This window comes from Paralichthys olivaceus, chromosome 11 (assembly GCF_024713975.1).
Source record: "Paralichthys olivaceus isolate ysfri-2021 chromosome 11, ASM2471397v2, whole genome shotgun sequence".
NCBI classification, from domain to species: Eukaryota; Metazoa; Chordata; class Actinopteri; order Pleuronectiformes; family Paralichthyidae; genus Paralichthys; species Paralichthys olivaceus.
This window is the reverse complement of record NC_091103.1, coordinates 13,470,083-13,491,134: the sequence shown is the minus strand read 5'-3', so window position 1 is coordinate 13,491,134 and position 21,052 is coordinate 13,470,083. Positions and strand designations below refer to the sequence as shown.

Here is a 21,052-nt window from a genome sequence, read left to right as displayed (position 1 = left end):
CCCTCAGAGTGCAGTAAAATCTACTTCTGCCTGAACCCTGTCCAGTCCCGAAACAAATAGATCCAAATATCCAGAGGGATGACGGCTGTCAGGCACCATGGAACTTGTTTCTTTTTTTAAAGTCTTCTGTATCCTCTTCTCTCTGAGCTTTGGAAACCCACAGGTCTGTGATAAATGAGGGAATAAAGAGATGTTGTTTTGTTTGGCTCTCATCTACGTAATGGCCCAGACTGTCACACGGAAGCTGCTCGGCTGCCCAGACACTATTTCTGTGTGGGGTCATCTATAGCTGGTTTTTAACTGCCTCTGTGTGTCCACTGGATAATGTTACCAAGGTAGTGATGAGGCCTCAAATACGTCACTAGTGCCCTCTCATTTGTGTGTCTTTGTGTCTGATTGTTGCTGTGTCTTTAGGTTTGCATAGAGACAATTTGAAAGTCTGTACTGGAGATAAAAGAAATGTTAGCTTTACCTTTTCATCGGTGTTGATTGTTCAGCTCAGAACATCAAGCTAACGTTAACAGATAAACAAACAGAGTGAAATTCTGACTCACGTCCATCATGTGTTAAGAAGACGGAGGGACAGAGCTCTTGCCACCGGACAGGTTTGATTAAAGACATTGGGGCATCATTGTTGACGACGCTGAGGGGCAGAGGTGAAGTGTTAGTTAGGGTCATAGACTAGAAAATCTCCTTCAGGTCATCTGATACCACTGATTTACTCCATGCAAGTAATAGATTGACTCAGTTACAGACTAAAATGGCTCTCAGTACAGTGCATACCTCCGACAACGCCCCACAGTCCCCTTATGAAACCATTTCAATTCACTAGATCCGGATTTCTATTTGGATCTGCACCAAATAGCACACACTCATATGATATTAGTCCCCTAAACAGGTCAGATTTTTTTCATCAAGATCCATGAATTATTAGAATGTTGAGAAGTGCCCGATCTCACAATGTAAGAAATTATTTGATCTGTCCCCTGATTCGATCCGCACCCAAATTAAATGGATTCCGTCTGTGGTAATCCTGCTAACAAACACACACACACACACACACAAACGAAACCTCCTTGATGGAGGAAACGATCAGCTTTAGGTCCAGGAATAAAGACTAATGATCAACTGCAAGTATTGTGTAAAAAGTAAAACCCTAAACAGAAAAATGATTAGGGTTAAATATATAGGTGCTGCTCTAAATATTAAATAACTCTAAGTAATCATTTACTATTTAGACAACCATACTTTGCTGTAAAGTGCATCCTGTGATGACAAATCGTGCATCTTCTGAAACACCTCTTTAAATCAGTTTCTACAAAAACTAAACATTCTCACCTTAATTAATTTACAGCGCTACTTTATCACACTGCATGAGTTTCAGCTAATTGTACATACTAAACTAGCAACTGTGTGCACATATTGTTTATTATGTCATATCATTATTTATTGTCTGTCCCTCTCTGTCATGTTTTCAAACTGATCAAAATCAATGGAGTAAGAACAGTGCGTATGTAGAGATCACCACTGTCCTTGCTCCTCTACCCTGACCTGAACAGAGGTGGTGGACCACAGAGGGAGTCACAGAATTGATAAATGAATCGATTAGAGTCTCTTGAGATGCAGATAACATGAGTGTAATAAGACCCCAGAGGCACAAGGAACAGCCATCATCATTTTAGTGACTAGTTTTGAAGGTTAAGAGGGATTTCTCACATCCCCAGATATCTAATTATTTGTTTTTGAGTGTGTATGTGCGTGTGCATCTTGAAGACTCAGCTGTGCTGACTGAGCTCCAGGCTTTGAGGGCTGCATGAGTGATAAATAATTTGTCATGAGGGCAAACACTGAAAACACATTGATAAAGAACAACAATGTCAGTGGTGATGATGATGATTGTCACATCTTCTTATCCTCCTAGTCACTCTTGATTATCAAGCGTTGAGGTAAAACTGCAATGACACATGAACATGAAAGCCGATGCAACATATATTTTTACGAGAAATAACATTATTATAAGGCTGACAAAAGACCACCACCCCTATAAAGATATTAAAATCTGCTGGATTTAGACATTCATTTGGATCTTTGACAAATTCTATACACATTAATATAGACTGACTAAATATTACTGATTTTTTTTAATTAATATTTGTGGATCCCTGAAATTAAACCTGCCTCCTTAATCTGCATCTGCACTAGAATTTCAAGGGTTCTTCATTTTAAGCTTTGGCCCATATACTTCCAATACATTTCAAGAACTTTGGTTTAGTCGGTTTTTTTGCGTAATCCTGCAAAAAGACAAAGAGAAATGAAGACAAACTGTGACCTCCTTGGCAGAGTGATTAACATTACAAAATGGAACAATGCAGCAGTACAATGTAGTATTACTAATAATAGCACATAAACGTAAAGTTGCCAAACTATTTTCATTCTTATAAAACCATTTGAGCAGTTAAACTGATGAGGATATTTTACATTTTGTTTATGTTTCTGACTGGATTTCCAGTTTTTACATAAATTAAAATACATTTTAAAGATCAAATACCTTTTTAACTGTCAATTACTTCAGATTTATTTATTACAGAATAAATCATTCTACACTGTTATATTCTCTGTGTATAAGCACAGATATAAAATGACATACATTTTTTATATCTGAATAGCATTTATAGTATCTTCCTTAAGAATATTTACATTGTTTTCCTTTATTTTTATGACCGAATAATCAGTCAGTTATAATATTGCTCACTGTACAACCTCTTTCCTGTAACTGTGTCCTGGCAAGGTTAGTGATAAAAGGTTTGATGCTGACAAACTAAGCTGATCCACTGACATGAGACCATACTTCCTGATGTAAATGGTTTTGAACTGCAGACACACTGTAGCTTGTGCATTGAACATAGGTGCAACCCAAGTCGCATGAGCAAAAACATTGTGACTCAGTGGGTATTTTCTTTCAGGCCTGGGTGCACTTGTGAGGGGATTGTTACACTCAACAGGCAAGTAGGACATTATATTACTGTTTACATGAAACATCTTTCCTTGTTCCACTGACAGTGGCTCGAGGCTCCGAGCCTGGGATGGGGAGTTCATGCTTGAGCTGGCAAACTTACTAAAGACTAAAATAGGAACATAGCAAACAATGGACCAAGGCAGTGAGGAGAGAGTGTTGATGCTTGCAGCGCAGAGAAGGCAGAGGGTAAGGGAGAGCAGGACGAGAAGAAAGCGACACTGGATTATTAAATCACACTATAGATTAAGTGGTCATCAGAGTATGCTGCAGACTATAGGCTGGTGTGTGTGTGTGTGCGTGCGTGTGTGCGTGCGTGCGTGCGCAGAGGGCAGCCACCCATATTACCCAGGTCAGTGGCTGTCTCATGGGATGCCTGAGGACACACTGTTAGTTTATCTGGCTGGGTGAACATGCACCCAACAGCACAGGTCTGCCAGAGCAACTATACGCTGTATTTAAAAAAGAACCATGCTCTGTGGGTGATAACTTTGTGTTCATGTATGGTTCAGGCGTTCAAGACAATGCTAGAAACTAGGATGCTTCCCACTGACAAACCAGAAGAGTGAACCGGAGGAGAAACCCTCTGAGGAGCTGGAGGGAGCAGCAGCAGCCGCACACACTCCAGACGCATCCTGCTGATAAAAAGTGAAGCTGTGAATACACAAGTAGACAAGATTTGAGTCTTAATTTAGTTATTCCTACCCATTTCAGAACTGAATAAAGAAACAGAATGTGGATGGATGCACAGCTTCAGTTTCCTGTCACCTGAAAGGACTCGTAGGTTTCCAGTAGGGCAGCGTGTAAAAAAACCCAAAGTAAAACAAGTATGAAAATAGCAGCTGGACATTTTCTATACATTGTAGGAAATCCATGACATGTTTAAGTGTTTCCATTAACATAAAGATAAATGTATGTGGGTCTATATTGTGAAATATGTTGGTGCACCCTTCATGTTTTCATGTGCAGATTTCTATGAAATTAGAGTAAGAACCCATAACATTTGAGTGCAGATCCTGATCAAGGTGGGAAACAATTAATTCTTTTTAACTTTCTGAAATAGGACATTTTTCAAAATTTTCTTTAATTTCTCAGAGAAGCATTTATGGATTTTGTTAAAAAATTAAGGTGCGTTTAAGGGACTTATTTATGAGTGTGTGTAATTTGTTGCAGATCCAAATAAAAATCTAGTGATGTAGTTAACTTAAATGTGGTTTCATAAGAGGACTGTTGGGCCTTGGTGTATGCACAACAGACATCTAGTGGGCAAATGTCTTAAGAATGAATTCATCATAATTACAACAAGAGAAGCTTTCGATTTTCTTTGGATTTAGATTGAAATCGAGTTATCTCGGCCAGATCCTTGGTTAATTGCGATTACAACAGATTTTGAGAGAAACCTGTCTTTCTCAGTCTTTTAGCTCAATTTGACTGAAAATGAAGTTTTCATGTGAGCTGTGTATCGGTGCAGTTGGAGAGATAATGTAGAATATCAAAACAAACAATGGAGGTAGATATTGTTCGAGGTTTTGCCTAAACAGATGTAACAGGAAGAAGAATATTGCCATTTCTATTTCAAAAACAAAGTTCTGCACATGGTGGGTTTCTCTTCATTTTTATTGGCATTACTACAACTATACATGATATACAGTATAATCATTACATGGAAAGTACACAGAATCTCACAGCTTTTGTTCCATGGGTACTCTCAACCTGTTTTTTATCAGCTTCGTCAGCAATTAATATAATACTCGTACACATATCTCAAGGATGTAGGTTCTCTGCTTTTAAAGATTACTTTATTACCCGCAAATAGAAACACACACATTATCAGTGCGGTAATTATTCTGGACCTTTCCCACAGTTTGGTGCAGCAGCAGTTACTGTCCTGGAATGTTAGTCAGTAAATCATCAGACCGTCACATGGACCTCTGGTGAATGGATCGTGTCTGAGGCTTTCTGACACCTGGCAGTTGTTTGAATCCCTGTTCCTTTCTGCTCTGGAAAGGACTCTGTGTTAAATGAAAAGTGACGGTCTGTGTCCAGCGTGCCCTACCAGGCTAAAAATCTATTCAGCTCACGAATCATGAAAAAACATGACGATGTGTCTCACAGTCGCTGTGGCTGCCTCAGCCAGATTTTAAGGAATCAAGTCTTATAATGAACGTTTGGAGCTTTGTTCTCTTTTCTTCAGTGTTTTGTGTTAACAGTTCATACCTGGGGCAGTGGATGGGAGTCTCAGGTGTACTGTTTATTCACTGGCAGTAAAGATGGTTTCCATAACATAACACACACCAAAAGGCATCAAACAAATATGAAACAATCTAAAAGCTCTGAATGTGGATGCTGAGTGACAAGTTTGAAAAATATTAAGTCCTTGTGGGGGGGGGGGTGTATGTGTGTGTGTGTGTGTGTGTGTGTGTGTGTGTGTGTGTGTGCGTGCGTGTGTGTGCGTGTGCGTGCGTGTGTGTGTGCATGTGTGTGTCGTATTAAGGAGATGGCTGGATGTCTGTTGGGACAGCAGATGGCAGGACTCACCCTGCAGGCTCTCTCCTCTCATCAATCTGTGAGGACGTGTCCCTGTCGTGTTCTACACCAAAAACTTGAAGTGCAGAACATACAATAAATATCATCAATATTGCAGATTGCTGATATGATGAAGGTCCCTCATTGACCAAGGCTACAGAAGAATATAAATCTGCATTTATTTATTTTTTCTTTTCTTTTTTAAATATATTAAAATGTTGGCTCAATATGCAATCTAACCTTTTGATTGTGTATGTACATTAAAAAGAGATTTAAAAAGGTTTCTTATTGGCAGAAAATACATGTCTTTCAGTTGATTCAGTCTAAAAATATTAGTTTTGCCATTGGCCCTTAACTGGTATTGTTTTCAAGTAAGTCACCCTTTTAAAAGGTTTAAGAAATAACTAGCGTTGGTTAATAAATCCTTTACTAATGCTTTATAAATCATTTAGAAGATTTGTTAAATACCTTTAGCTGGCACCTGTTTGGTAATAATTGTAACCACTAAGTTAATACTCATGGGTTTCAAATTTTATCACCAGCCAAATTAATTCAGACACAGTTTGTTCTTATTAATGGTTTGTAAAGCAATGGTAAATGATATATTAATAAAACTATTGTTTGCGGCTCATAAACCTTAAAGGGGGCCTTATTAGAAAGCATTGCCGTAAACATTTCGAGTCATAAACCTGAGCTAAAATGTTGAGCATTCATTTTGTTTGTTTGCTAACATCACGTGAACCTTTAGCACAATGTTGACCAAAAATATAAAGAACGTTCCCATGTGCAAAGCTGTGGCTTCCACTGTCACAGTCTGACAGCGGCTGTCTAGCCAACCAAAGGTGGCTCGTATACACTGTGCTCTGGTGCACACTTAAAATGGATTTAGCTCAACAAACTCCACTGTGCTATTATCAGATTTGACAGGAAGTAAATGTGCAAGTCACATCGATCTCAGCAAGCTCGCTGTCGACCCGTCCTGATGTGCGCTGAAAGATGGTGTGAAATGAAACTCATGAAGCCAGAAAGAGTGTGTGTTTCTATCTTTGTGAGGACCAATGTGAGTTGTAGGTCTATAGCATGAGGATATTTGGCTTTCAGTTCTATAAAGAGGATTAAAACTGGATTGTAACGTCTAAGTAAAAATATGATTTGTTACAATTTGGGTTTTTACCGAAACGTGTGTGATTGTGAATGTGCAAATGACACGGTGAGAAAGAGAGAGTAGTAAGGCAACTGAATTGTGCATTTCTGGTAATTGAAATATTTAGATTCATCCTTGTAGTCACGGTTTCAGATCCTATTGAACCAATAATTATTGAAGAAAACTAATTGGGAAACTGTGGTCACATGTTTGTCCAGCATTCTGTGGATATGGCCATGGAATTACCTATCAGCACCTTCTACACCTACACTTAATAAAAAATAGACTATTGCCCGTATAAAACCATTGATATTTGTTGTTTTCATCCCAAACATGTGGCTGTGGCTTTCAAGCTTATCCGAACAAAACACTCATTGATAAACTGATTCTAAAACTAACATCATACACAATGTAACAAGGAATCTTAATATGCAAATATTATCAAAAGTACTTACTCACACAAGCCAACATGTACAATTAGAGCATATGGTAAGAGAGCAGTCAGAGGCGCTGGTCATTCATCATAGAAAACAAACTGTTCCTGTCGTCCTTGTTGGTGAGTCTTTCCCAGAATCTCAGACCGATGAGTTTATGAAATGAACTTTTCACAGGTGCGTTTACGTTATATATAAAAGTATTGTGCTGTGTGAAATGTTGGCGGAGACTTGTGTGGGTCCTCTCAGCTCTATGTCTTTTCCGGCGTCAGCTTGTTGGTGGAGAAGAGAATGACAAGGATGAAGTGGAGATTCAGGCCAAACCTTCCTGCTCGCTTGTCAGCTGCGTTTAGGTTTGCTACTCCATTAGAGACGCAGCGCTTAAAGCAAACGTCATATTCATAGTGATATGCTGCTCCGGTGGGAACGTTGCAACCCAATCCCGGAGAGTTTTTTGTGTGTTCAAGACAGATGGCGAGGCCTTGTAGAGAGGTTTTATGTCCTCTTTTTCCAAACAATCCGCACCGGCTCTCTGAGATTTCTCCGTAACTGTTGCATCCCTTTGTATTGTGCTGCAAAAGTGCACCATTCTGATGTGTGTGACACCGCCTCAGTTCCATGCTTTCCCTGCTCTGCTGCTGCTCTATGCGGCTCCAATCAGAGAAACATGATACAAGAAAATACAGCGTCAATCTGTGGCTCCAACCGTCCACGGAGGGATCTTTGCCGATGTGAAGAGCTGCTGAAACATCAGCACCATCCAGTTTCATGTCTGGTTGTTTCCAATTTCCATAAGCACGTAGTACAAACAGATTTAGATGGCAGTTTTTACATCACTTAGTTTGGTTAACTCCTGATAATTAGCTTGATTATTTGATTATAGCTCAAGTAAAAATCATGTGAATGAGCAAGTGCTGCATATTGGGACAAAACTTTCCACAAAAAAAGGGAATTTTTTGACATGTATTTCTATTATAAATGACACATCTTAAACTCACTGGATTTACCTTCAAATCCTCTCATCACCTACTTTACCGGCTATTATTGGAATAATATTGTATTATTAGGCACAGAAAACCCCCAAGGAAATACATAACCCCCAACCAATGAATCCAGGTGTGCTTAGCTACAAGATAATATACATGTGTGAGCACTACGATCACTGGAAGCCCCTGGCAGATCGGTACAGCTGGGGTTACTGTAGGTGTGGCGAGTCAGCACACGTCAGATGGAGGTGTATATGTAGACGAAGACGAGCAGCAGGAGGTTGAGTACAATGCCGATGACGCCCAGCACTGCCAGGAATCTCTCCTCTGGTGTGCTCAGGTATGGACACGTCAATTCCATGTAAAACTCTTTTTAGTGACTCTCTATACAGAAATTAGGATTCAGTAATGAGCAATCATCTGTATGTTTATACGGATGCTCTGTTCATGTATATTAACAGTGGCCAGGAGCTGATAGGCCTATAGAGGTCCCTCTGCCGTTAAGTCGCTTGGTGTTTTTTGGTCCCTTGAGGAGTTTTATCTACCAATTTGATCAAGTTAACTCAGAGTGCTGTGTTTGTTGGACTTTGTAGATAAAACTTATTGGCAGTGACTTCTTAAACATGTATAAGAACAAATAAAAATTCAACAAAACAGACTCAGAGTTATACGACAAAAGGGCAGATTCAGCACAACGACCAAAGCTTCACTCCTGCTGTTTAAGAAGTCCCGGAAATGCTATACCACAGTCATGGGTCAGTATGATAACAAACATCTATGATGAGTCCTGACTGGACACCGTCAGCAAGTGCTGGAGTAAGTGTGGATGATTCCACCTGCAGCTCCGACTCTGATGGGCAACGGAGCTGTCTTAAGGGATAAGCCGTGGACACCGTCAACGTCTCTTCAATGTCCAAGAGAAAAACTTAGGTGACGGAGGTGTAGATGTAGACAATTATGACCACCAGAAGATTGAGAATGGTCCCAATGATGCCCAGCACGGCTAAAATTCGCTCCTCGCGGTCGTTCGTGTTGTCGTCCTCTCTTGCGTGAGAGCTGCAGACATAGCGGCTGCCGGGGACCATGGTTACCATCACAGAACCCCACCCCCACAGGGCGTGACGCCTGGATATGGAGACAGGGATTCCAGAGAAGAGGGCAGACGGAGGAAAAAGAAAGGGATAAAGTTGAAATTGAAAGAGAGAAGGGAAGCAAAGAAAGGAGAAAGAAACAGGTTAATTATATCTGACACAAAAAGGTCCATCATCTTTTCAGTTTCAACATTTTTCATGCATGCACTGAGCAAAAGGGCAAAAGGTTAAACTCAGTGGAGGATTAGATTTATTTTTTGCTATATTTGCTGTCTAGCCCATATCTGCTACTGCAAAAACATTTCTTCCTTATTTCTTTCTTCGATGTCCCCCATTCTCATAGGTGTTTTTGTCGTCCTTATCCACCTTGTTGCTTTCTTAACTCTTTTCCTCCTTTTTACTTTTCCCCTCACCTCTCCTCCTGCCATTGTTGTCACCTCTTTTCACAACCTGTTCCTCTTCCTTCCTCCTATTTTTTAATTAGTTTCGCATCCTGTCAATGGCAAGAGAAGTCCAACTTAACAAGAAAACATCTGACGCAGAGCCAACAACGCCTAGCTTTTTTAAGGGTTTGTTGTGTGTCTCGCCCAGGTCACCTTATCTGTTCTTTCCATTCAACACTCTTTTAACATATATATTATAATCACATAAATCTCAGTCTGTATGTGGCTGGCAGATATCGAGAATCAAAAATACACTTGGCATTTGTATTATCGAGGGGCCAAAGAAGTGCAGTGAACAGCTCTTTGTGCAGCAGTGGTGGTGCAGCTTCAGAGTCTTTACTCGTTACAGCTTGATTGCTTCAGTTCACTTTGAGAGTTTCAGAAAGAAACCAGCAACCAACATCACCACAGGTCAAGCAAACAGCCCATTCCAAACAGGCAGGTTTATAACAGGCAGTGCATTATATAACCAAAAAATATACGTATTGATAAAAATACTATCAAACCTTCGGATAATCACCTGGGTAATCTTTACAGTTAATCTAAAGTTTGCATGACTGTAATCCTACATTGCTAAGGTTTAAATTAGGTGTTTATCTCATGAAAATGGCACAATTTCTTTCATTTGTCGCAGTATTTCAATTAAAGCTTGTGTTAAACCTCCAAAAACAGTAGTCTATAAAAATCATCACCCTAATTATTATTCTTTTCTTGCTCTTCATCCATTTATTCACCTCTGTCTGTCTCTGAGCTTTACTGCTGATGCAGGATCAATGGTGTCCGTGAAAACGTAATGAGTTTGGACACTGACGAGGGATTTATCTGCCGTCCTCTGAGACGTTTTGGGAACATCAAGGGAAAGGGAGGTTAGGATGAGGACAGTGCAAATGTTCTTCTGTATATGTCTCTCTCTGTCTGTGAGTGTCTGAGCTAAAGTAAGTGTGACTCGTGGGTTTTATTCAGGATGTAAGATATCCACGACACTAAACTGTTTGTAAGTAGATCCAGTGCAGGAATACCTCATCCAATTTTATCAATAATTCAACTCCCTAGGATAAAAGCACTGACAAGTATAGAATATAGAAAGATATGGTTCCATGATGTATTTTTCTGGATAATCAAACTCTCCCATAACAACTCAGTGTCAAATGTTGAAAGTTATTTAATAAATAAATCATCCCCATTCAAGTCCATCCATCTTTCCGCCCTTACAGCTTTTCTTTTCTCTCCACTTGTTCTATCTTTATATTTTGATTATGTTGTGGGTAAACATTTCATGTGCATGCATGTGTGCAGTGTGTGGTTTGAGTGTCTAAGAGCAGGGACATGGCCCAATCTTTTGATGCAGCTCAGCCATTCAGCAGTGTAACATGATTATTTCCAACCCAATTAGAGGGACTGCATGGCACACCTCAAAACTCAGACACATAAAATATATAGAAAAGATGAGAAAAGGGTAGAAAATAATACAGTGAAGTAATATAATAAGAAGTATGTAATATGGTACAGAACTCTGCTAACTAAACATACAAATAATTCCTGTGTATAAATGAGCTTCCTGGAACTGTGGAAGAACTACTTTTCAGAATGTTTTCTTTTTTACCCATCACATCACAGCAAACTGAACCCCTTGGTTCTGATGTGCTACAGACTTTACAGCTACAATCCCTTAGTTTTATTGAGAATTATTATTGTTATATTCACATACAGTCTGTTGAGCTTTGCCATACAGGTGAGGCAAATCTGACCAAAAACCTAAAGAGGTCCTAGAAAGTGCTGCAGGATGTTACTGACACTATTTGCTTTTAGGAGCACTTTAACTGTAAAACACCCACATTGAACAGTATGTGTCAATAATGGGCTGATGACCTCTACTTTGTGTTCCTGTCTGAACTTTGCTTTTGTTATCTGGGTTCTAGAGTTTCTATCATATCCAAAGAAATCCAAATGACATTGCATTCTGAGATTATAAATGATCGTAGTCAGTGAGTCATGCCTTCTCCAGACCTTGGAGAAGGCATGGATTTTCACACAAATACTGCACGTTGTATATTTAGTACCATATGCAGTATTTTAATGTATATTTGGCTGCTTTAGACTTATTCAAATATATTTCAAGATATACACACTCTCTTTGTCTCCTCTCTCTCCGTCATCCCTCTCTCCTTCTCTACAAGAACATACATCTTAATGAACCACAGACACTCAAGCATTTAATCAATGCAAATTACTATTTGAATATAAACCTTCATCATCCCCACAGTACTGTGACAGAAGAGCAGGAGGGATCAGATGTGATTCTCTTGTGATGATTGTCTCAGGTAAAAGAAGTTAGTGGCACGATTTTATATACGATTTTCATATTTCATATATTCAGGCTATTTGACTACATCACTATAAGAAAACAGTAATCTGATGTAGATTAGACTCTAATCCTACTCAATAACTAATTAAAAACATACGTTTATATTAATCCAAACTTGTTTTGAACCAAACACTAGAGCGCAGTACTAGTGCACTGTAGCACTACATGGGAAATTCACCAGCGGCTTCCCCACTGAATAAGCAATGTGCGGCGGTCTGCCCCATGAACTTCATGAATAATATTCACCATTATTGTTGCAGATAGCTGCTCTGCTTATTTTACTGTCAAATTAATTTGTGTACGATGTGATGTAAACTCCCTGTGGAGGGTCCATCTGCAGTGCAGTGTGCATTGCTGCTAGAGTTTGAGAGGTTGCACTGCGATTCATTACCATCGTAATGAACCAGTGAAACTGAAGGAATGAAAACATTTCAGGATTAAAAAGAGGTGCCATACACATAGAAGATGTCATGATGATGTCCACTTGGAAAGACCATGAGATTAAAGAGCTTTTGGTGATAAGAACCAACGTTGGTGTTGATTTCCATAACAGAATATACGTCGTGTCCTGCCTCCTGCTCTACCCAGACCCCAGCCCTCGCCTGAATGTTACAGACATTTTCCTGTTGTTGTGAACGCGTGACTTTGAAAACCTCCTGCTTTGTTCTTATATCTGAAACACAATGTCCAGAAAATGTCTGGACACCGTTTTCAGGACATTTTCTGAAGTTCATGTCTGACAACGACTTCTGTTTCAGGGACAGACTCAGCAACAAGGCCCAAGATGGATGAGTTCAATCTTGGCATTTGCGTGGAATGATTGAACACAGAATAAAATCAGACAAACATAGTTTATGCTGAAATTGCGTTGTTACATCAGGATATGAAAACATTGTGTCACACTTGATAAACTTCTTCACAGTGCAGGCCTGATGGCTGCTCAGATAGCAGAGAATTTCATTTCCCTTTCCCTCAAAAGTTCTGGAAGCAACAAATTAGATTTTGTTTCTCACAGCCACCACCATCACATCACCTGCCATCAAAGATTACATGTTTGGATTGATGTTTTATTTTGTATTTCTTTAATGCTTTTTCTCCACATGTCCTCTTAGAAATATGATATACCCTTATCCTTCAGTATTGGCAGTTTTTGAACATTTCTATACTGTTGTGTCGTTAATATTCATGTATATATACAGTTATATAGTTTAAGACATTTTTAGAAATATCTATGTTTATCATCTTTGTCTGTCTCCTTCTTCCTATATAAATATTATAGGTACACACAACCAACAATGATGAGAGCACTATCTCTATCATCTTGCTGTTGGGTGGATTTTTACTTTATCTCTTTATAGATTCAATGACACTTCACGTTCAGGGAATCTTCCCCTTATAACCCTAATCATGGTGATTATTGGTCGCTGAGCAAATTCTCATAATGTCAAATTCAATACAAACAAATTGAGTTCTACTGCAGTGCACTGTGCTACGTGTCCATCAGCTGGACATGCAGTAATGATCAGAGAAAGGACAAATTGCAGGTATTGATTGGAGTCACCGATTGGTCGTGTTATTGATTGTGCAGAAAGTCTCAATCAATGATCTCACAGCTTTTGTGTTCGCTACAATGCAGACACTCTGAGCTCATTGCTCAGTCTTTGTAGAGATCAATAACACTCACATAGAGGTGCAGCATGTAGAAATAAAGAAGGCACACACACACACACACACACACACACACACTGAGCTGAGTGATGGTGTGGGAACCAGATCCGTATGACACTCAAACGTTCCATAGCCTCATTACGAGCTGGAGGCCGGCGCTGCTACAATACAAGGCCAACGGCCATGAAGCGACTGTCACGTCTCCTCAGCCACAGCTCTGCTTCCTTCATTTATGTGCATGTGTGCATTCGTAGTGCGTGTTATAGTGTGTGTTGGGGGGTGCTCGTGAGAGGGACAGAGAGGATGAGTGTGTGGGTGTACGAATGCATGTTTTCATACAGAAATAGAGGGGACACGTTTGTCTGGAGGAGAAGGTGTGTGTGTGTGTGATTGGTTTGGTTTCTTTGGAAACAGTCAGGTGACATCTCAGCCCATTGAAAATATTTAAGTCATTATGAGGTTAGAGAAAATCTCACCATGAAACAACAGACACTGAGAAGAATTTACGGAACCAAAAGTAACATTTACAGGCTCAATTTAAATCTGTATTTTTGCACAAATTCATCAATCAATCAATCAAATTTTATTTGTATAGCCCATATTCACAAATCACAATTTGTCTCATAATGCTTTAATGAGGTGTGACATCCTCTGCCCTTAACCCTCAACAAGAGTAAGGAAAAACTACCCTAAAACCAACTTGTGTGGAATAAGCCTGTGGATGAAGAATTAGGTAACGCACACACCTGGAGACTATAAATTACTGGATAAAGTGTGAAATAGAAGCTATAAATATATTGAAAAATACGTATATACAAGTAAAGGAAATAGACTGTACAGAGATCAATAAAGTAATGTACCGAATCCAAATATGGCTCTATGACATTGCTAATGCTAAATATTACGTGCTCAATAAACAAGACTGTTCTTTGACATGTTCTCAGCTTTGAAGCCACAGGAAAGTAATACCAATACCTTGCTTTCTGTGACGTACTCACTGCTATAATTACTAATAACGTTTCTGACACAACCACAAGCAGCAATGGAAATGGAAATTTTGCCTGACAACAAACTTACAATAATTAAAAGCCTTTGTCCCAATCATGCAGAGGTAATATGAATAGTTTACAACATACAAGGTGCTGATATATTCTCTCTGATCTCAGATTCAGACATTTGAAATAATAATCTTGATTACCCTGATTAATAATAAAGCTTATATTATGTTTGACATGCAGTGGATGTTAGTCTTTCATAGAAAGTGTTAATCCACAAAAAATGGATGAGGCAAAGACAACATTTGTGTTAATGGTAACATATGTGAATACAGATTAGTATATCTTTTGATATAATATCTCCTGATGTAAATGCTGCAGGGGTTCTGTTCAGTCAAACTTGCCTTGGTCTGCATGGTTTGTCAATTCAGGTGCCAAGCTGCAGGTCATGTGACCCGCTGGGCACCAGTATCAAGTGACCTAAACTGTTTGAATCAGTGGATGGAATCACATGAACCCCTGAACCTACAAGTATCATGTGGTCAGATCACATGACCCCCCCACCACCCTGCATCCAATTACTTGAACTGTCTTAACTCTCCTGAACTCCAAGGCTTCCCTCGCTGACCTTTCACCTTTGACCTTGGCCAACCTCCTGAGGGAAGATGCTCATTGGTGAATGTGCAGTGTAACATGCACTCATGCACACGTATGCACAGATGCTGACAGACACACGGCATAGGAGCAGAGACGTGTACTCACCACACATTGCACCAGGGGTGCAGCCAAAGACTCCTCTCTTTCTTCCCCTTATCCGAGCATGTTGTCAGTTTTTTCTTCTCCTCCGTCCTGCTGGTTTCTTTCACCTCCCTCTTCTCATCCTCCTCCCCCTCCCTGTCCCCCCTCTCACTACTGCTGTTCAGGTCCAGCTCTGTCGCTGGTGGGGAGAATCCAGGCGACACACACACACGCAGACACACACACTCGCACACACAGCTCCGGGCAACGCTTTGAAAATACACTCAGACACAGCTGGATTCAAAGCTCTGCGCACTCACTCACACACACACACACAGACACACACACACACACAGACACACACACACACACAGACACACCTCTACACAAGCTCACACAAGCATATAACGCACAAACACAGCTGATCTCTTTGACAGTCCTTACGCAGCCACACACAAACACGCAGCTGGTCTGATGTGCGCAGCTGGATGGAGATGTTGTGTGTTGTGTCTTCCTGCGTTATTGTGTTGACGTTTTGAGGAATGGGTGAGTCAAGTAGGAGAGGAGGCAGCCTCTACGTTAGTGCCACAATAACATTTAGAGCCATCGTGACTTTATCCAGTCATGGATATAAAAACAAAGTGTGCGTCTCGCCTCCAATTAAATTATCTTATGTGTTGATATAATTAAAGCTTTTCCACAGGTATATATATCCTCAAGCCGTGAAGGCAAACCTCTACTGGGCCATTCTCAGAGTTGAAACGGTTCCAATCAGTCCAGGTCAGAATCATGTGAGGAAACATTCATGCACTCTCCAGAGCTGTTTAGCTCATCTCGTCCGGCAGTGCTGTACCTCACAGTGGCAGTCAATCCAGGATATGAATCTGTACTCGTCAGCCAGACCTGGTTCTTGGAGAAGAGAAGAAATTGCTGAAGTCTTGATGTGATCGCTCACGTCCTCTTCATCCCTCTGGATGAGATAAAGCTCCAATTTTCTCTGAGGACTCCCAGGAACCTGACTAATTTGAAGCTCTTGCCTTAATTTGCAGCAACATCTCAACTTTGCCACCCTCAGCCGTCTTCTGCCAAAATCCCTTAGAAGAAAAAAAAAGATGACTGTGGTTCTTCCCCCTGCTTCCTCCTCTGTGGTGCAAGGAGGGAGCTTTTTCGAGAGTAGCCTGTCAGCATCAATATTTAACAGGAAACTCTTGCTGTGTTGCTGTCACAGTTAAAGTTTCCATGTTCCCATTGTCGCACGTTGGACTACAAGTTCTCGGGTCCTCGATGTCTTCTGCTCCTCTTTCTTCCTGGTCTTTCTGGCTGTTAGCTCTCTGCCTTGATGTTTTGCGCTAACATAGCCAGATTTGCCCTGTTCCTTGGGGTTATCTCTTCTTGACCACTTTTTTCCTTGCCTGCAGTCAATGTGAACCTAGCCTGATCATATGCAAACCTCACTCATCTTCTATCCCTGAAGCGAGACACAGTCACTCAGGACTTTCCCCCCTGCAGCTGCTCAAGCGTATATTTTTCATCAAGCCTGTCCCTGTGTCCTCTGCGTCCACTTTCCGCCCCCACAGCAAACCTTCATGCAACCTTCCCTCAATCAGCTTCAGTCATACCAAACCCTTTACTTCACTTCCCAAACTCACCCTCTTCTCGCCTCCCTCTGCCTCTGGCACGCTGATTCACTTGGCCTATATCTCACTCACTGCCCGCCAGTGATGCTGCTGCCTCTGTCCTCACCCTGTCTTTTTCTTCTTAGTCTTACGACTGCTCAATTCTGGTCAGGTCCTCCTCCTCCAATATTTTTCCTCCCTGTGTCTCTCCCCATTCCCCCTCTGGTCTCCCTCTGCCTCTTCTCTTGCATGTGGAATAAATACACTGTATTCTAGCTGCTGTGCTCTGAGTCATGCAGCTCTCTCTCCTCCCTTCTCCTTGCAGAAGCTTGCAAATGTTCTTCTGTGTATGTGTGTGTGTGTGTGTGTGTTTCTTGTCTCCTCTCTCTAACGACACGTCTGGATGTGCTCAGCATCTCTTTTTGTCCCAAACTTGCTCGTGGATAGACAGTCAAGCAAAGAGCAATGAAGGAAAGAGAGAGAGGTCACACTTTCCCACAACTGAGGCAGGAGATCTGCTTTTCAATGCACATTCTGTGTCTCTCTCTGTTCTGGCTGCTGCTAATAGCCTCTTAGTTTGGTTACAGGTGACTGCTTTTCCCCTTGTCTCACTGGACAATTATCATTTTACTTGCTCTGGTCAGTGGCGCAAGTTCGCTCCTTCTCCCCCCCTCTCTTTAATCCCTGCTGCTGTTGCTTCTTCAAATCCATGTTTGTGACAGTCTGAAATGGACAGGATAAAACAGAGGTAAACACTCCCTTAAAACAAAAATGTACAAGAAAGGAGCGACACCGAGAGGAAAGAACAAGGACTTGAGAAGAAGAAAGATGCCTTCAGGATGATAGTTGAGGAGATGTGGAGGGAAAGAGGAGGCGAGAAGGAGGAGGGTTAAGAAGAGGGGGGAGGTTGTGAGGAAGAGCTTGTGTGTGGGTGGAATGGAGAGATGATTGTAAGATGGATATGGAGTGAAGCGAGAGTTGCAGCTTGTTGGGGAAAGAAAGGGATGGATGAGTGAAGGTTGAGCAGACAGGCACGTGTGAATGGTTGATGGAGAGACAGAATGATGGGCGTGTTTGGATTTATGGATGGATGAATGGTTTGACAGATTGACTGCTCTTCTGTGACATCCAGGAAATCTCTTCATGCAGCTTTCATGGAAGAAAAGGCCTCTCTCAGTTCCTGCTTGTCAAAACATTTCAAATAATCTTCTTGTCTGGAGGTGTCCCATGTTTGTTTGTATTTTTACCTTCATGGGAATCCTGATGCTCTCTCCTCTTTCTTAATTTTTACATCCCTCATCGACTCTCTCCATCCCTCCGTCTGCTCCTGCAGCCTCAGTCTGTGCTATAACTAAAATACATCCTCCTCCTCCTCTTTCTGTCCCTTTCTCAATTCCCTCTCCCCCCTCTCCGCTCCCATTCTCTCTATATTTGTCCTTCTCTGCCTCTCTCCCCCTTTCCTCCTCTCCCCCTCTTTTCGCTCCTCACTCCTCTGTCTCAGAACCTCCCCACATACCCCCATATTCCATCACCACGTCTCCATATCCCTTTCTCTCTCACCGTCCTTCACTTGTGTTTTCTCCCCCCACCCTCGGCAAGAGAAGCTTCCAGAGCAGAGTGGACAGGCTCTGGGAGAGGAAAGCTCTCACGACATGTGAACACCATTCATAACCCTGCCACATGAATAAACCACACACAGTACATTCATACTTTCTCATATGCAGGCACATAAAGACCTCCTCCCACACACACACACACAGAAACACACACACCCTCCCTCCCCATCTGGTGACAAAAAAAAAAAACACAACCTGCTGAAAAATGAACATACAACAAGGTTTGTTATACATGCATACCTGAGCAGCATCCACAGTGCACACACACACACACACAAACACACAGTATCCTGAAGGCATCAATAATAAAAGCGGATCTTCTGTGGTGTGAGACCACAAAATAAATTGATTACAGGCTGAACGGAGAATATATGCACATGTTCATGACATGTAGCATGTACACATGAGTGCACACGCATGCTGGGAAAACAATGCTCTCATTTGAAATGGAAATTCTGTTTGACAAACAGTGACCGAGTCATTGAACAAATAAATGAAACCTCAGCCTCATTGGGTTTGTGTGTACAGTCAAAGAGAGAAAGATAGAAATAGAAGAATAGTTAGAGAGTGTGTGTGTGTGTGTGTGTGTGTGTGTGTGTGTGTGGGTGTGTGTGTGTGTGGGTGTGTGTGTGTGTGTGTGTGTGTGTGTGTAACTGGTTAGCGCTGTCCTTTTGGCCTCCAGCATCACCCAGTGCCACCATCTGTGCTGCCAACCCGATGGGAGGGGTTTGTGTCTGCACGACTGTGTGTTCATGAGTGTGAAAGTGTGTGGGAGGAGATCTTTATTTGGGTGAACTGATTAACAGATCAACATGAGTTAGGCTGGTTATTGTTTTTTAGGAATTATATCTCTCCAACTCTGAGTCTCTTTTTGGACTCTGACTCATCTAGGTCACTGGATAAACCTTTTGGTCTGGATGAGTCTTCTTTCCATCCTTAATCCTTCATTTCTAAACGTCCCACTCCAGCCGTTTTAACTCACTGCTCCTGTATACATTTAATTGTTCTCTCAGGTAGTTTTAATTTCGTTTATATCAAAATATATTTTATATTAGCATATTTGCATTTTCCTCGAGACGCAGTCAAGACCTTAACAAGATGGAGGAGACCAAAATGGAGTTTAAAAATCACAAAGTCACTCTGTATTTTCATTGATAAAAAGGAGGAGATAACATTTTTGTTTTGTCAAACAATGACATAAAGGGAATGTCCATTCCTGTGTGCTAAAGTCCTCTTCCCTCCAGCAGCGTATACCGCCAACAGTATAGCCTGGACGCAAAGCACAGCCTGTACTTTAACATACAGTGACAGAAACAACTTCCACCAAGAGGTATTGATAAGTCAACATGACTTCATTTCAAGAGCTCATCCAATCACAACAGAGAAATCATCTTGTCTTTCTATACGTTGCATACTGACTCGTTTCTTCAGCTGAAATTCTGCTTGACTGCTGATTCAGCTATTATTATGATCAAGTATTATCCACGTCTTTTCCGACTCACCGTCCTGGAGAGTGCACTTGAACTCCACCTGTCTTGTTCCAGATTCTTCATTAGTTCACAGGATGTGGCAGAAAAGTGTCAGATTTTCTGTAACATGCAATAACAGCATTGACATATCCTCCCCCCACTTAATGAAGTTATTAGCAAATGTTTGCCGACTTTCACTCCCAGCAGCTGAGTTGAACAACATTATCATTAATATGGAGTCCTGTCTTTAGACAACTGACAAATTTAAACCACCACTGTCTTTCAGCTCTTTTAGCTCAGTTTTGGTCTCTACCAACACCTAAAAGATTTATATCTGTCTCTTGTCTCTTTCATCCAGAGAGAACAGTTAAAGAATGCTTCACCTGCTTTTCAACTTAGTGTTACTCTCTGACCACTATTCTCAAATACAAATAGTTAACCTTAATTTTAATTTGATTTCACATTTTATAAAGTGAGATTTTCAAAAAAAAATTGCATTGCACAGTGTCACAGATTGTGTTCAAGTGTTATGTCTCAAATAGTAACATAATGATATATATTTATAATATGAATACAAAGATATATAGAATATACAATTGGTGATAGTTTTACTGGGGGTTTTAAATATCTTGGTACTTTACAGATCACATGACAGTGTGATGTCGCAGAGATGTTATTTATGTTGTTGCTCAGATTTTCATAGGCTTAAATGTTCCCACATATGCATAAAAGCACGGTACATACTGGATAAGGTAGAGAGGAGCAGAACTGACACAGTGGTTAATCCTACTAAATACTTTAAAGATGTGGCAACTCTGGGCCAGGAGTGTAGTGTGTGTGTGTGTGTGTGTGTGTGTGTGTGTGTGTGTGTGTTTGTTTGTGTGTGTGCGTGTGTGTGCATGTAAAAAAACATGTAACAGATTTCTCATAGAAAAGAAAAAAATCTAA

The 21,052-nt window shown here is 40.8% G+C and overlaps 1 long non-coding RNA gene across 1 annotated transcript; it reads right to left on the bottom strand.

Annotated features, from left to right (window-relative positions):
• Window positions 1-4,594: 4,594 nt before the first annotated feature.
• LOC138412060 (uncharacterized) lies at window positions 4,595-18,469 on the bottom strand. The gene is made up of 3 exons (XR_011244582.1): window positions 18,267-18,469; window positions 15,428-17,742; window positions 4,595-9,228 (listed from the first exon to the last, which is right to left on the bottom strand). It is a non-coding gene; the product is annotated as an uncharacterized lncRNA (long non-coding RNA).
• Between the last annotated feature and the right edge of the window lie 2,583 nt (window positions 18,470-21,052).